The following is a 15,469-nucleotide window of genomic DNA, read 5'->3' on the forward strand; positions in this document are numbered from 1 at the left end:
CACACACACACACGCACACACGCGCACACGCACACATACACTTGCAAATGCAACTCTGGCTTCAGCTGCCACAGACTGTGGTCATATTGTGTGTGTTCGTGTGTGTGTGTGTGTGTGTGTGTGTGTGTGTGTGTGTGTGTGTGTCTGTTGTCTTTTTTTGACAAAGGCTTTGTTGGCCGAAAGCTCATTTTGTGACACTCTTTCTGTTGTGCCTATCAGTAACTGGACAACTCCACTATGGTGAGTAGTAACAATCTTTTTCATAATATTGTTACATTCCATCCTGGATTTCCATTCTTTGGGATTTTAGCTTATCCACGTGGTTTTGTGTTTTTTAATAACATATTTTGAGTGATAATATGAGATTTTTTTATTCTGAAATTATTTTTCATAAATGTGCTAATTTAGGGTGAAAGCCAAAAATATGCATGTATATGATAAGCTAAAAATATCCATGTATAGGATACTTCAATGTTTCCATGACATAAATCCACAATACAAAGTTTAGTTTATGTATAAAAACTGAATTGTTTACAATTTTACTTATATGATGAATCACTATATACATTTGGGCAACTGTTGAAGCCTGATCCTGGCCGAGATTAAATAATATAAAAGTGAAATTAGGAGGAATGTAAAATGCACTAATTTTCAGCAGGAAAAGTATTACATTATGCCATTACTTTATATGGATGAAAAAGTTAGATAAGTTCCAATGTAACAAATTACGTTAAGTCATTTTCAAGTAGTAAAGGCAATTATAACTGACAAGTGAGCATTTAATAATGTAATATCACATTCCGATTGCTTGAAAGACACAAAGGCATACTGGCAGAGGCCATTGGTGACTGGTTATGTGGTGACTGATTTATCTTTCAAATAAATTGAAGTTAAGAATATTAGTGTCAAGTTATTTACCAAAAACTGACTCAACACATCCAACAAGAAAGGTATATAACTCATAATTTGACATTACTGTTACCATCACTCACAACCGAGCGAGGTGGCGCAGTGGTTAGCACACTGGACTCGCATTCAGGAGGACGACGGTTCAATCCCGTCTCCAGCCATCCTGATTTAGGTTTTCCGTGATTTCCCTAAATCATTTTAGGCAAATGCTGGGATGGTTCCTTTGAAAGGGCACGGCCGATTTCCTTCCCAATCCTTCCCTAACCCGAGCTTGCGCTCCATCTCTAATGACCTCGTTGTCGACGGGACGTTAAACACTAACCACCACCACCACCACCATCACTCACATATGGTGCTAATACTAAGTCATTTCACAGGAAAAATCTGGTGGAAGGTAGGGATCCCTCCGAAACAAATAAGAAGCTTGTATCAAGAAGGAGAGAACCCTCACAAACTGAATGGTAAGGTGCATCATCTAGAATAACTGATGATAATTTTCCCAGATCTTTTATTTAGTGATTCTATAAATCTCTTTGTAAACATAACATGGCTCATTTCTTCCTGATAATCTCCTGTCTCATTTGATTTAATAATCAGGAGAACTTTCAAGAGAAAACCTTGTAGGTGCCTGGATGACAAAGAATAAGTCTGTCTGCATTGCCATAAGGCATTGTCATTGTTCCTTTACTTGTGTCACTTAAGCTATGTTATACATCTCGATCAACAGCTTACAGCCATAGAAGTGCCCACAGTAAAATCCTAGATAAACCAATACTGTGTAGAACTACCTTGAAAAAGAAATGATTCCATAAGCATGACCAATACCATTGTGAGTTTCCGTTCCATGACAATAAACGTAAACGAGATGATGAATAAAATCCTCAGCAAATCAATCTGTATTGGTAACCTGCTACAGGAACACACTAACAAACTCTAAAAACTTTCCACATGGGGGGGATCTACTTCACTGCTCACTGCAACTTCTCAGATACACTCTACAACACTACAGTGTGAAAATTGATCAGTAGATGGTGCTGTATGTGTCACAATACATAAATGAAAACACCTGTCATGCACATGACCCAGTGAAGTTGCTGTAAACATGCCAGGTACACGGCTTTTCCTCCTTTCACATCTGCGACGATAGCCATGACTGTCTCAATGCAGGATTGTGCTCTGCTTGTAAAGCTGTATTACAAGAATGGTGACTTTGCAAACGTTGCTCTGCAGAAGTTCCAGACACTGAAAGGTTTGAAAAAAAAAAAAAAAAAGCTTAGGTCCAATGACTGCCGTGGATCTGGAGAAAATGATTTGGGAACTTCAAAAGACAGGTTCTTTTGGTGTGCAACCTGGTAGAGGGAGGAAACAAATTGACTCAATGTCAGTGGAAGCAGAGACCACAGCAATGCAGGAGGAAACAAGTGGTGTTGTGCAAACGTGTTGTGCACGGAGAACTGCTCGAACATGGGACATACACTTGGGCACGGTGTGTAAAATCCTATGAAACATCTTTTTTTGCTATCCATTCAAAATTACACATGTGCACGAGTGGCTTCCTGTTCACCTGCCAGCAAGAAATTGCTCCATGTGTTGTCAAACCTATAGTGCACATAGCAAACTTGTCCCTTAGTGAAGGGATATTTCCGGACAAACTTAAAATCTCCAAAGTGATACCTCTATACAAAAATGGTGACAGACATAAAATAGAAAATTACCGACCTATATCTCTCCTCCCAGCCTTCTCCAAAATACTTGAGGAATTAATGAAAATCAGGGTTACAAAATATCTAGAAAAACATAAACTAATAAATAACAGTCAACATGGCTTTTGAGCAGGGCACAGTACAGAAACAGCCATACTGGACTACACAACAGAAACAGTAAGAAATTTGGAGTCAAATAAACATGTTGTTGGAATTAATCTAGATTTGTCCAAAGCCTTCGCTACTGTGAACCATGTAATATTATTAGAGAAACTTGAAGCAATAGGCATCAGGGGTACTGTTAAAAAATGGTTTGAATCTTATCTGCAAAACAGGTCACAAGTTGTTGAGCTGAGGTCATCCAACAATCTTCATAATTTTAAACTCATATCTGAACCAAAACAAATTGAAATAGGTGTTCCACAGGGCAGCATTCTGGGCCCATTGTTATTTCTAATTTATATCAATGATATACAGGCTCCAGACAGCTCAGCCAAAATTCTACTATTTGCAGATGACACGAGTATCATAATTAGTGATATAAAAGAATCATTGTGTCCTACAGCAGAGAAAACGCTCTCATACATACAGTCATGGTTTTATTCAAATAAGCTGACATTAAATACAAAGAAAACAAACTTTATACAATATGGAAGCAAGTGTCAAGGGGAAAATATGTGCCTTATGCTAGATAGCAAACAAATAGAAAAAGTGTGCACCACAAAGTTTCTGGGAATACTTAGGAAAAATCTGTTAAATATCCGTAATACGTTCTGTGTATATCCGTAACACGTTTTGTGTATAAGGCATAGTTCATGATCTAAAATTGTTTTTTTGGGTACTAAGTTTTTGAGTAATAAGTTCTTGTACACTACTTTTGTACTATGTGTATGTAATTTGTTTGCTGTTTGTGTATGTTTGTCAATTTATTATGTGTATGTGTTGTTATGTGTTATGTGTAATCGAATGACAAATCCTATATCACATGTGTGATCTATTGGATGCTAAATAAATAAATAAAAGAGGCACCTTTGCTTTAGAATTTCTTGCTTGCATGGAAATAGACAATGACTGGCCGTGAAAGATTTTGTGGACAGACGAAGCCCACTTCCATCTGACAGGATATGTCAATACACAGAATTGTCGAATATGGCCAACAGAAAATTCACACGCAAATCAACCAGTACCACTTCACCCTGAAACGGTCACTGTGAGGTGCAGGTTTATGGCATTACTTATCATAGGGCCATATTGTTTTGAAGAGAGAGGTGCTTCTGATCCTGTTACCTGTACCATCACTGGTAAGCACTATGAGTGTCTTTTGCACAACCACATCATTCCAGCTCTCCAACAGCATGGATGTGTGGATGGGATCATTTTTATGCAAGATGGTACACCTCCATTCATTGCAAATCCAGTTAAACAGCTGTGCCATTTTGGAAATGCTAGAATTATCAGCCTCCATTTCCCTACAGATCACTTGATCTTAATCTGTGTGACTTATGGCTGTGTGGATATCTGAAAGACGTGTTCAGTGTTCTGATTGCAAACTTATCTGCACTGAAGGCATGCATTGCATAACACGTTCTCAATGTGACCCCTGAAACACTTCGATCAGCTGTGGAACATGCTGTTTCTCGATTTCAACTTGTTGCAGAAAATGGTGAACAGCATATTGAATATGTTTTGCACCAGTCACATGGAAATTAATAATCAGATTTGATTTTGATCGATGCTGTTAATGTGGTTTTTGGCCTCAGGACAATTAAAAACTGATGTGATTGTTGTTTTTTAGGCAGTTTTTGGCCTCAGGACAATTAAAAACCAATTTTTCCCATCCAATGTGATATGACCTTGCCACGGTGGATGAGCTTTAATAACTAACAGTATCACACCTGTACACCCATGCACACTGAGTAGTACAGTTTGTTTAATGTCAAATGTATACGTAAGGCATTGTTGTATGATTCATTTGTAATTTGTAGTAGACCACTATTATTTTTCTTCTACCATATGTTTTCCCCCATCTCCGATAATATTTTGTTGCAATTTTACGTCATTGTGACCAGTGGTCTTACTTCTACAGCAGTTTGAAAGTTTAACTTTAGTTATAATTACCCTGTACTTCTGAGCACTCCAACTTTCAGCAAAGCTATGTCCCATGATCGTATTGTTACTTTTGAGAATGTTGCATTTTAGTGACAACTCGGCCATTTGTGGAGATGACAGTTTGTTTAAAATTAGGAAAATAATTGATACAGTTTGTGTGGCATTCAACATCGTGTTTAATCTATTCAAAAAGCTCTGTGTCGATGAAAGCCTATTATTGTTCAAAGGTTGCTTATCTTCTAAACAATTCATTCCTTTGAAACGAAGTAGATTTGGAATCAAAACATTTGTGCTGTCCAACTGTAAAACTGGATACATCTTGGATTTCATTGTATACACAGGCACAACAACAGAAATTGAAGTCCATAATTTGAGGAAATCTGGTGATATAATGACAACACTATTGAAGCTATACAGTGAATGAGAACAATTGGCATACAGGTCCAGACTTGTTCCTCTGGCTTGACAACCATAGAACAGCAGCATGCATACTGTATGTAGCAATAGGTGAGGACAAGTTAAGTTTATGTCAACTGACACAGTGCTTGCAATCAAGTGGTGCGACATGAGAGAAGTGTTGATGTAACACTATAGATATGTGTGGCATGGGAAAGACAGACATGAAGACTGGCGAGAAAGTAATGAAGCTTCAATGTGTTGTCGACTACAATGCAAGTATGAATGCAGTAGAACAATCTGACATGCTGTTAAGCTCAGATGGATCTGTGCATAAATCTGTTAAATGATACAAAAAGTTCTTTTTTTCTGCATTGTGGACCCTTGTGTTTTGAATGCTCATGCTCTTTACAGATCATTGACAAGAGGGAGAAAGATACCATTAGCAGATTTTCATTTACATCTGGTACAAGAACTTGTGGAAAAATTTGCTACAGAATGTAGAAGAGATAGGAAAGGAAGATGCTCTGATGACGAGAATCCTCTGCGATTTACTGGAAGGCACTTTCTGAATGTCATTCCAAGTGACCAGTCCAAGAAATGTAGACTATGATGTAGATGTGAAGTCTGCTGAAAACAGAATATGTGGCAAGAAATGAAAAATGAATGCAAAACATGCAATGTACTCTTGTGTGTTGTACCATGTTTGGAAACATACCACACAAAGAAGAACTTACAGCCAAGTTGCTACATCTGGAAGATGAAGTTAAGCCCTTACTTATGAAAAAATTAATTAAAAATTAAAAAATTAAAAAAAATGAAAAATAAGTACAAAAATTTAAAAAAACATTTTTAACTTTGCCACTGCTGATCTGAAGCCTGAATGAGAAAGAAGGATGGGAAATATAACACTGTAAAAAATAAATAAATAAACAAAAACACATTATTTGAGCTTGAAGAGCCTCTCCAGATGAATTACTGTGCAGACAAACACCTTATGTAAGAACATGTAAAACATCCAGTCCGAGCTGACAAATGCAGACTGATGCTTCAAGTCCAAGACCATAATGAACAAAACAAAAGGAGTATTATTCATATTGATCATTTCAATCATGAATAATGAAAATCATGAACATCCCATAGAAAAAAGCTCTTTCAGTATTTCCAGAATTTTCCAATTTTCTGGACAACTTTTCTGAACTTTTCTTTTATACAATATATGAAGATTAACTTCATTACATGATGGTCAGTTGCACACATGAGGCACAAAAGGTCATTAGGAATGGAAGGTAATGTTTAATTAGGTAGTGTAGATGCTTTAGTAGTTCGTTATGGAATTCTTAAATAATAGTTATACATCATCATTTATTTCTACTGTATAACAACAATTGTGTCCTGAATAAAACGAATTCAGAAACATTGGCTTTTTGGTTTTGAAGTTTCCCTGGGTATAATTTATTGCATTAATCATATCAAAATATAGTGATTAGTTTTGAAAGTGGGTCTCGGTATCCAGATGCTTCCCTTGAAAGTTGTTTGCTGTTGAATTATTGTGCAAGTACAAATGAACATCAATGTTTAATCATTATGGATTCTCCAGTGTTTATATCATAATGTGTGTACAAAAAGCTGATAATTAAGTATCAGTATGTCAAATGAAACTCAGATGTGTACAGAGACCTTATGATGATTTGCACGAACTATTTGCAAATGAAAGAAAGCCTTTCATGAGGAGTTATATGTTCACAGCATAAGCAGTTTCACTGTGTATATCATATCTGTCAAGCAATTCATCCCCAGATTCAAAGCTATAGAATAAGTATCCAGATACATTGTGTTTATTTGTAACATTGGCAATCACACTCAGACTTCCAGACAGCTGTGTTCACACTGACTCCAGAAATACTCACCGAGCGAGGTGGCGCAGTGGTTAGCACACTGGACTCGCATTCGGGAGGACGACGGTTCAATCCCGCGTCCGGCCATCCTGATTTAGGTTTTCCGTGATTTCCCTAAATCGCTCCAGGCAAATGCCGGGATGGTTCCTATCAAAGGGCACGGCCGACTTCCTTCCCCGTCCTTCCCTAATCCGATGAGACCGATGACCTCGCTGTCTGGTCTCCTTTCCCGAAAACAACCACCCAAACAGAAATACTCATCACGGGGCAAAGCTGGCTCAACGAAGAGCTTAGGCACAGACGGCAGTCCACAGAAATGGCTGTTGGCACAGATAAATGTATTGGGTATCTCAAGGCCAACCGGACGTGCAGCTGCAGCAGCCAAAGGGTTAAATATTTTGGCATAATGCTTCCAAGCGATAAGAAATGGAATGAGCATGCAAGGATTGAAACAGGGAAGGCAAATGGTCAACTTTGGTTTATTGGGAGAATTTTAGGAAAGTGTCATTCACCTGTAAAGGAGACCACATAAAGAACACCAGTGCAACCCATTCTTGAGTACTGGTCAACTGTTTGAGATTCCCATCAGGTCAGAGTAAAGGAAGACATCAAAGCAATTCAGGGCAAGCTGCTAGATTTGTCACTGGTACGTTCAATCTACAAGCAAGCTCGACAGAGATGCTTCAGGATCTCAAATGGGAATCCCTGGAGGGAAGGCGGTGTTATTTTTGAGGAATGCTATTGGAAAAATTTAGAGAATCAGCATTTGCAGCTGATTAAAGAACAATTCTACTGCCACCACCATTAATTTTACTTAAAGACCACAAATATAAGATAAGAGAAATTAGGGCTCATGAGGAGGTATATACACTCATGCTCATAAATTAAGGATAATTGCAGAATGTGGTGTCACACAACATGCTACTACACACAACTGGCACTAATAGCATAGGCACATAGGGAACACACACGACACAGATCTGTAAGTCCATGGTATTGGTGATAAGTTGAGAAAACCGTCCTGAAACACATGCTTCAAAATGCTACTGTTTCCTGCGCATGCACCCTGACATCAATATGGGAAATGATCACCATGCACACGTACACAGGCCACACAATAGACTGAGTGTTCGAGCAGCTGCTGGGGTATAACCTCCCATTCTTGAACCTATGCCTGTCAGAGCTCCTGAAGTGTTGTAGCGGTTTAAAGACATGCAGCAATACGTCGACCGTGAGCATCCCAGACGTGCTCCATGGGGTTTAGGTCTGGAGAACAGGTAGGCCACTCCATTTGCCTGATATCTTATGTTTCAAGGTACTCCTCCACGATGGCAGCTTGGTGGGGCCGTGCATTATCATCCATCAGGAGGAAGGTGGGGCACACTGCACCCCTGACAAGGTGGACATACTGGTGCACAATGACATCCTGATACACCTGTCCTGTTACCAGTTCCTCTGTCAAAGACATACAGGGCTGTACATGCACCAATCATAATCCCACCCCACACCAGCAAACCACGATCTCCATACAGGTCCCTTCCAAGGACAATAAGGGGTTGGTATCTGGTTCCTGGTTCACACCAGATGAAAACCCAGCAAGAATCACTGTTCAGACTATACCTGGACTCGTCAGTGAACATAACCCAGGACCACTGTTCCAATGACCATGTACTGTGTTCTTGACACTAGGCTTTACAGGCTCTCCTGTGACCAGGGGTCAGTGGAATGCACTCTGCAGGTCTCCAGGTGAATAAACCATGTCTGTTCAGTCATCTGTAGACCATGTGTCTGGAGATAACTGTTCCAGTGGCTGAGGCAGGGTCCCGAGCAAGGCTACCTGCAGTACTCCATGGCCGTATGTGGGCACTGATGTTGAGATATCGGTCTTCTTGTGGTGCTGTACACTGTGGACGTCCTGTACTGTAGTGCCTGGACACATTTCCTGTCTGCTGGAATCGTTGCCATAATCTTGAGATCACACATTGTGGCACATGGAGGGCCCATGTTACGACCTGCTGTGTCTGGCCAGCCTCCAGTCGCCCTAGTATTCTACCCCTCATAACGTCATCAATATGTGTTCTTTGAGCCATCTGCACACTTACTCGCTGCACCATACTCTGACATGCACCAATACACCTCTGCGTGCCCCATGGAGGGCATACCCTCTTACAGGGCACAGAGCAATACAGCGATGTTCTTACCTTTCGATTTCTATGCAACATCCATTCATGATCTTTTCTGCCCATCTTTCCAAGCTGTCTCTTTCTGAAAATCTATTCTCTATTTATAGGGCACTGGTACTGAATGAGCTATTATGTGATGCATTTCACATTTATATGACTGCACATGTGCTAGGACCTTAATTATATTTAGAGTACCCAATGAAAATTTTCACTAGTTCCTGAATTTCATTCCACGTCTTATGTTTTTCTTATAGATCGTGTTTGTAAACAAAGTGATAAGCCCACTTAATTTGGATTGGGATTATGCTTTGTTATGGTTGACAGTATGTTATAGTAGTGACTTGAATTTCAGTTGAATATTTGCTATGTTGTGTTTATACAAGATTGCAATTATGTTAAAACTGTGAAATGAAAAAATGAGGAGTAAGGGTCATTTCTTCTTGTCATCTTGTATTTAAATAGTCACAGGTATTATCTTAATGAAGTACTTGAAACTTTCAGCACTGGGCAGGAGCATGTAGAGGACCTTTGGCCCAAGTTTAAAAGAATAGTTGACCACGCACAGGATAGATACATAACCAGTAGAACACTTTGTAATGGGAGCAACCCTCCATGGTTTACAGTCACTGTAAAGAAACTTCTAAAGAAACAGAAGTTACTGCTTAATAGGTGTAAACAAATCATAGTGCCATAGATAGAGAGCTGCTGAATGAAACACATTTGGCTGTCAAGAGAGCAATGGGTGGTGAATTCATTGACTATTGTAGCAGAATATTGTTAAGTGATCTTTCACAGAACCCAAAGAAATTCTGGTCATATGTAAAGGCTGTTGGTGGCACCAAAGTTAGTGTCCAGTTCCTAATGAATGAAGATAGTAACTGTTCTCGAAAGAACAGATACCATTGATGACTGTGCAGCTTCTCTAGAATAAATGATAATTAATTGAAACCTGCAGCTGCTGACAGGTGTTGTTGATATACCTTGATGGGGACAGCTGAAAATGTGCCCCGACCGGGACTCAAACCCAGGATCTCCTGCTGCCCCCATCGAGGTATATCAACAACACCTGTCAGCAGCTCAGGGTTTCAATTAATTATCATTTATTCTAGAGAAGCTGCATGTTCATCAATGGTATCCGTTCTTTCAAGAACATTTACTATCTTCATATATATAGTTAAAGGCTATCCAGCCATTGATTTTTGTCTGTGCGAATGCACACAGGTTGCCCGAACTCTTACGAGAATCGTCACCTTAGTGTGCACACATAATGAGTGGCTGGGCAAATATCTATTAGGTACATTATGTACATAGATTGTGGACAGTTGGGAATGTGGGTCTCACGGGAAGCATGCAAGGGATATTTCCCTGCAGTTGCACTATTCATCTGTGTCCTCGGTGCCTCAGATGGACAGAGTGCCTGCCATGTAAGCAGGAGATCCCAGGTTTGAGCCCCAGTCGGGGCACACATTTTCAGCTTTCCCCATCAAGGTATATCAACAACACCTGTCAGCAGCTGAGGGTTTCAATTAATTATCATTTATCCTAATGAATGAGACAGGAACTGGAACTGAAGGTAGCAAAGCAAAAGCTGATATGGTTAACTCTATTTTCAAATGTTCCTTTGCAAAGGAAAACCCAGGAGAATTACTCCATGGTGTTGCAAAACAGCTGAAATCATTAAAATTGAATTAAGCTCCAGACCCTGATGGAATCCCTGGCATATTCTATACTGAATCTGTGGCTGAGTTAGCCCTGCTTCTAACTGTAATTTATTGTAGATCCCCTGAACAAAACACCATTCCCAGTTCTTGGAAAGAGGCACAGGCCACACCCACCTGCAAGAAGAGTATTAGGAGTGGTCTACAAAACTACTGTCCAGTATCTTTGCATCAATGTGTTGTAGAATCTTAGAACATATTTTGAGCTGAAACATAATGAGGTATCTTGAAGAGAGTGACCTCCTCCATGCCAACCAGCATGGATTCCAAAAATATTGACCATGTGAAACCCAATTTGCACTTTTCTCACATGACATACTAAAAGCTTTGGGTCAGGGCAATCAAGTAGATGCTGTATTTCCTGATTTTGCTCAGTACCACACCTACGCTTATTGTCAAATATATGATCATATGGGGTATCAAGTTAAATTTGTGACAGAACAGAGAACTTTTTAGCAGGGAGGAGACAGCAAGTTATCTTTTATGGAGAGTCATTGTTAGATGTAGAAGCTTCCTTCAGGTATGCCTCAGGAAAGTATGTTGGGATACCTGCTGTTCAAGTTGTATATTAATGACCTTGAGGATAATATTAATAGTAAAATCAGTCTTTTTGCAGATGATGCAGTTATCTACAATGAAGTACTGTGTGAAAGAAGCTGCATAAATATTCAGTCAGATCTTGATAAGATTTCAAAGTAGTGCAGAGATTGGCAGTTTACTTTAAGTGTTCAGAAATGTAAAATGTTGCACTTCACAAAACGAAAAAATGTAGTATCTGATGACCACAGTATCAATGAGTCCCTCCTGGAATCAACCAACTCATACAAATACCTGGGTGTAACACTTTGTAGGGATATGAAATGGAATGACCACATACATGCAGTCGTGGGAAAAGCAGGTGGTTGATTTCAATATATTGATAGAATACTGAGTGAGTGCAATCAGTCTGCAAAAGGAAATTGCTTACAAATCACTCATGTGACCCATTGTAGAATATTGTTCAAGTGTGTGGGACTCATACCAGATAGAACTAACAGGGGATACTGAATGTATACAGAGAAGGGCAGCATGAATAGTCACAGGTTTGTTTAATCCCTGTGAGAGTGCCACAGAGATAATGAAGGAACTGAACTGGAAAACTCTTGAAGATAGACATAAACTACCCTGAGAAAGTCTATTAACAAAATTTCAAGAACCAGCTTTAAATGATTACTCTAGGAATATACTACAACTCCCTATGTATCACTCACATAGGGATTGTGAGGGTAAGATTAGAATAATTACTGCACACATTCAAACAATTATTATTCCCGCACTCCATACAAGATTGGAACAGGAAGAAATCATAATAACTGGGACAATGGGATGTACCCCAGCCATGCACCTCATGGTGATTTGCAGAGTATAGATGTTGATGTGGACATACAAGAACTTCACCAGTTGTCAGATTTGTCCACTGCCACAGTGACCCCACTCCAGAAATCCAACAGGATATCTAGTCTCTCCTCAAATTCCCAGGCCCAGGACCTTTCCCCTGAGGCTATCTCTCTCCTCACTCTTGCCACTCCCCACACATCTACATTATAAGTGTTTTGTAAAGTCCAGGGCACCCCAAGGTGGCTGGTTATTGTGTCTCCACTGAGAGAAGCTTTGTTTTCATGGACCAAAACCTTCAGCTCATAACTTGTAACCTACCCTCATGTATAAAAGAAATCAGCCATTTCCTCCACTGACTCTCCACAGTCCCTGCACCATCTTGATCCTTCCTACCAACACCAGCTTTTCTGAACTGCACAGGTGGGAAGTCTGCTGTAATCCCCCTGGTCTCAACCTTCACTATTCCGTCCTCCACACACCTACCCCATTCCCTGCTTTCACTCCAGCACTACACAACCTTCTATTCCACCAGAGCATCCACTAGCCTTTTTCTCGTCCTCTACTTCTCTCCTTTTCCACCCCTGCCCCCCCCCCCCCAAAAAAAAAGGTCAAACCTCCTGCTGTATCTAACGACCCTATCCCATCCCCCACCACATCCCTGTATGCTCCCAGAAGCAACACTACACCCTCCCTCACCCTGATCCTGTTACCCCTGCTTCTGCCATCAACCACAGTCACTCCCAGGCCAGCCCCGGTGGCCAGAGACAGTATTCATGTGTTTCTGTGATATGTGCTTGCATGAAAGTGTGTGTGTTTTCTGCTTAAGAAGAAGACCTTTTTGCCAAAAGCTTAAATGATTTCATTGTAAATGAAACCATTTTGTTGCTTTTCAGATTTGATAAAGTTACATCTGCAGGCATACTTTTTCATTGCTTTCAAATATTATTTATTGTAAATTACAAATAATGTTGATAATGTTATGGTTCACACATTTAATGCCCATAATTAATTCTAAAATACTTTTCAGCTGTAGTTAGGTTGGATGGTTTTTGCACACTTGCTATTTAAGTTATCTATGGAGATGTCAGGCATATTGACTCTTGCTGAAAGGGAAGATATGGTTTTATAATTACTGAAGTTATAAAGCAGTTTCTCCTAAAACATTGCAAAATTACCAGACAGTTCTTCAGAATGGTTCAGTGCATTTACTTGTTCTTATTTGAATCCTTTATTGCAGTCATGTAGTGTTCATTAAAAAATGACGATCATTCCACTTGGGACCTGTGGAATGGTACATTAGCTTATTTGTTTTAATTGTAAATATTTGTCATGTATTGTTGTTTTTCTGACATGTTCCACATCCTGGAGGACCTCCTCACTACGGATCAATTGGAATGAAAGTAAATCTAATCTAATCTAATCTAACATCATGTTAACTGAATTGTCCATCAGTTCTTGGTAGAACAACATTATAATGAATGAAAAGCACTAATTTGCATTTGTTCTACAGTATCAATTCATTGTGTTAACTAGTTTTCAGCTTACAAGGCCATCATCGGACATTTGCATTACATTACATTTATCGTTTTCCATGGATCCCTTGGAGAGGAGTCCCAGGGATGTGGAAAGAATCAAAGCTAGTTTTTTCCCCCCTTACTCAGATTTATGGATATTGTACAATTCTAATGCAGACCGGGGGTTATGAGCTATAATCCTTGTGAAGATATTCATTGATGGAGCAGAAGGAATTGGCCAACAGGAAGTTCTTTAATTCACTCTGAAACCGATCTTTATCACTTACAAGACCTTTGATATGCTCTGGTAAGTTATTGAATATATGAGTACCCATGTATTTGACTCCTTTTTGTACTAATGTTAAGCTTTTATAGTTCTTATACAGATTGTTTTTGGTTCTGGTATTATAATCATGTTTTGCACTATTTTGTGTAAAAAGAGACATATTGGAAATGACAAAGGACATCAATGAGTATATGTACTGAGAAGAAGAAGTTAGAATACCAAGTTTCTTAAAGAGGTCTCTGCATGATGATCTAGGACTGACACCAGATATAATTCTAATGACTTATTTTTGAATTTTGAAAATGTTCTCTTTGTGAGAGGAGTTTCCCCAAAAGAAGATTCCATAACTCAGTGAATGAAAGTAGGCCAAATAAACTAACTTCCTCATTTTTAAATCGCCTATTTCTGCTATCATGCATACTGCAAATGTAGCTGAACTAAGGCGTTTCATTAGGTCTAGAAAGTGAGTTTTCCGATTTAGGTTGTGGTCAGTTTGTAGCCCTAAAAATTTGACAGTATCTACAGTTTAATTTCATTGTTTGAATGCATTATACTTATATGGTCAGGTATTCTTTGTGAGGTACTAAACTGTATGCACTGGGTCTTGTCAAAATTCAGTGACAATCCATTTGCTGTGAATCACCCATTGACACTTACAAATGTTTCATTAGCTGATTGGTCAGTGAGATCACGCATACCGTTTTTATACCAATACTTGTATCATCTGCAAATAAGACAAAATTTGCTTTTTGTGACACTGCATATAGAATTTGATTAATACATAATAAGAACGACAAGGGACATAAAATAGAGCCCTGGGGAACCCCTTGTCTGATGGTTTCATATTTTGAATGACTATTGTTATGTGGTAAGCCTGATACAGACACACAGTGTTTTCTATTAAAAAGACAGGATGAGAACCATGAGCCTGCTACTCCTGTTATCCCATAATATTTTAACTTTTGTATAAGGATATCACACTTAACACAATCAAAAGCTTTAGCCAGATCACAGTATATTCCAAGTGGTAATAACTTCTGATTTATTGATTCTAATATATCATCTGTAAAAGTTAATATAGCTTCATCAGTTGACAATCCTTCCCGAAATCCAAACTGAAGGTGAATGAGAATATTTTTCTGTACTAAGTTTTATAAAGTCTATTATACATAACCCTTTCAAACACTTTTGAAAATATTGCCAATAATGAAATGGGATGGAAGTTTTCCACTGATGATTTGTCTCCTTTTTTCTGTAATGGTTTGACAATAGCATTTTTAAGCCTATGTGAAAAAGTACCACTGTGTAGGGATTCACTACATAAATAACTCAGTATGTCACAAAGTTCTGAGGAGCAACATTTAATTATGGTAGTG

General features: G+C 39.0%; 1 protein-coding gene across 9 annotated transcripts in view; it reads right to left on the reverse strand.

Moving 5' to 3' along the window:
• LOC126236662 (uncharacterized) overlaps positions 1-15,469 on the reverse strand; it is a 295,980-nt gene that overhangs the window by 128,382 nt on the left and 152,129 nt on the right. The window lies entirely within an intron of this gene.

Source organism: Schistocerca nitens, chromosome 2 (genome assembly GCF_023898315.1).
Source record: "Schistocerca nitens isolate TAMUIC-IGC-003100 chromosome 2, iqSchNite1.1, whole genome shotgun sequence".
Taxonomy (NCBI): Eukaryota; Metazoa; Arthropoda; class Insecta; order Orthoptera; family Acrididae; genus Schistocerca; species Schistocerca nitens.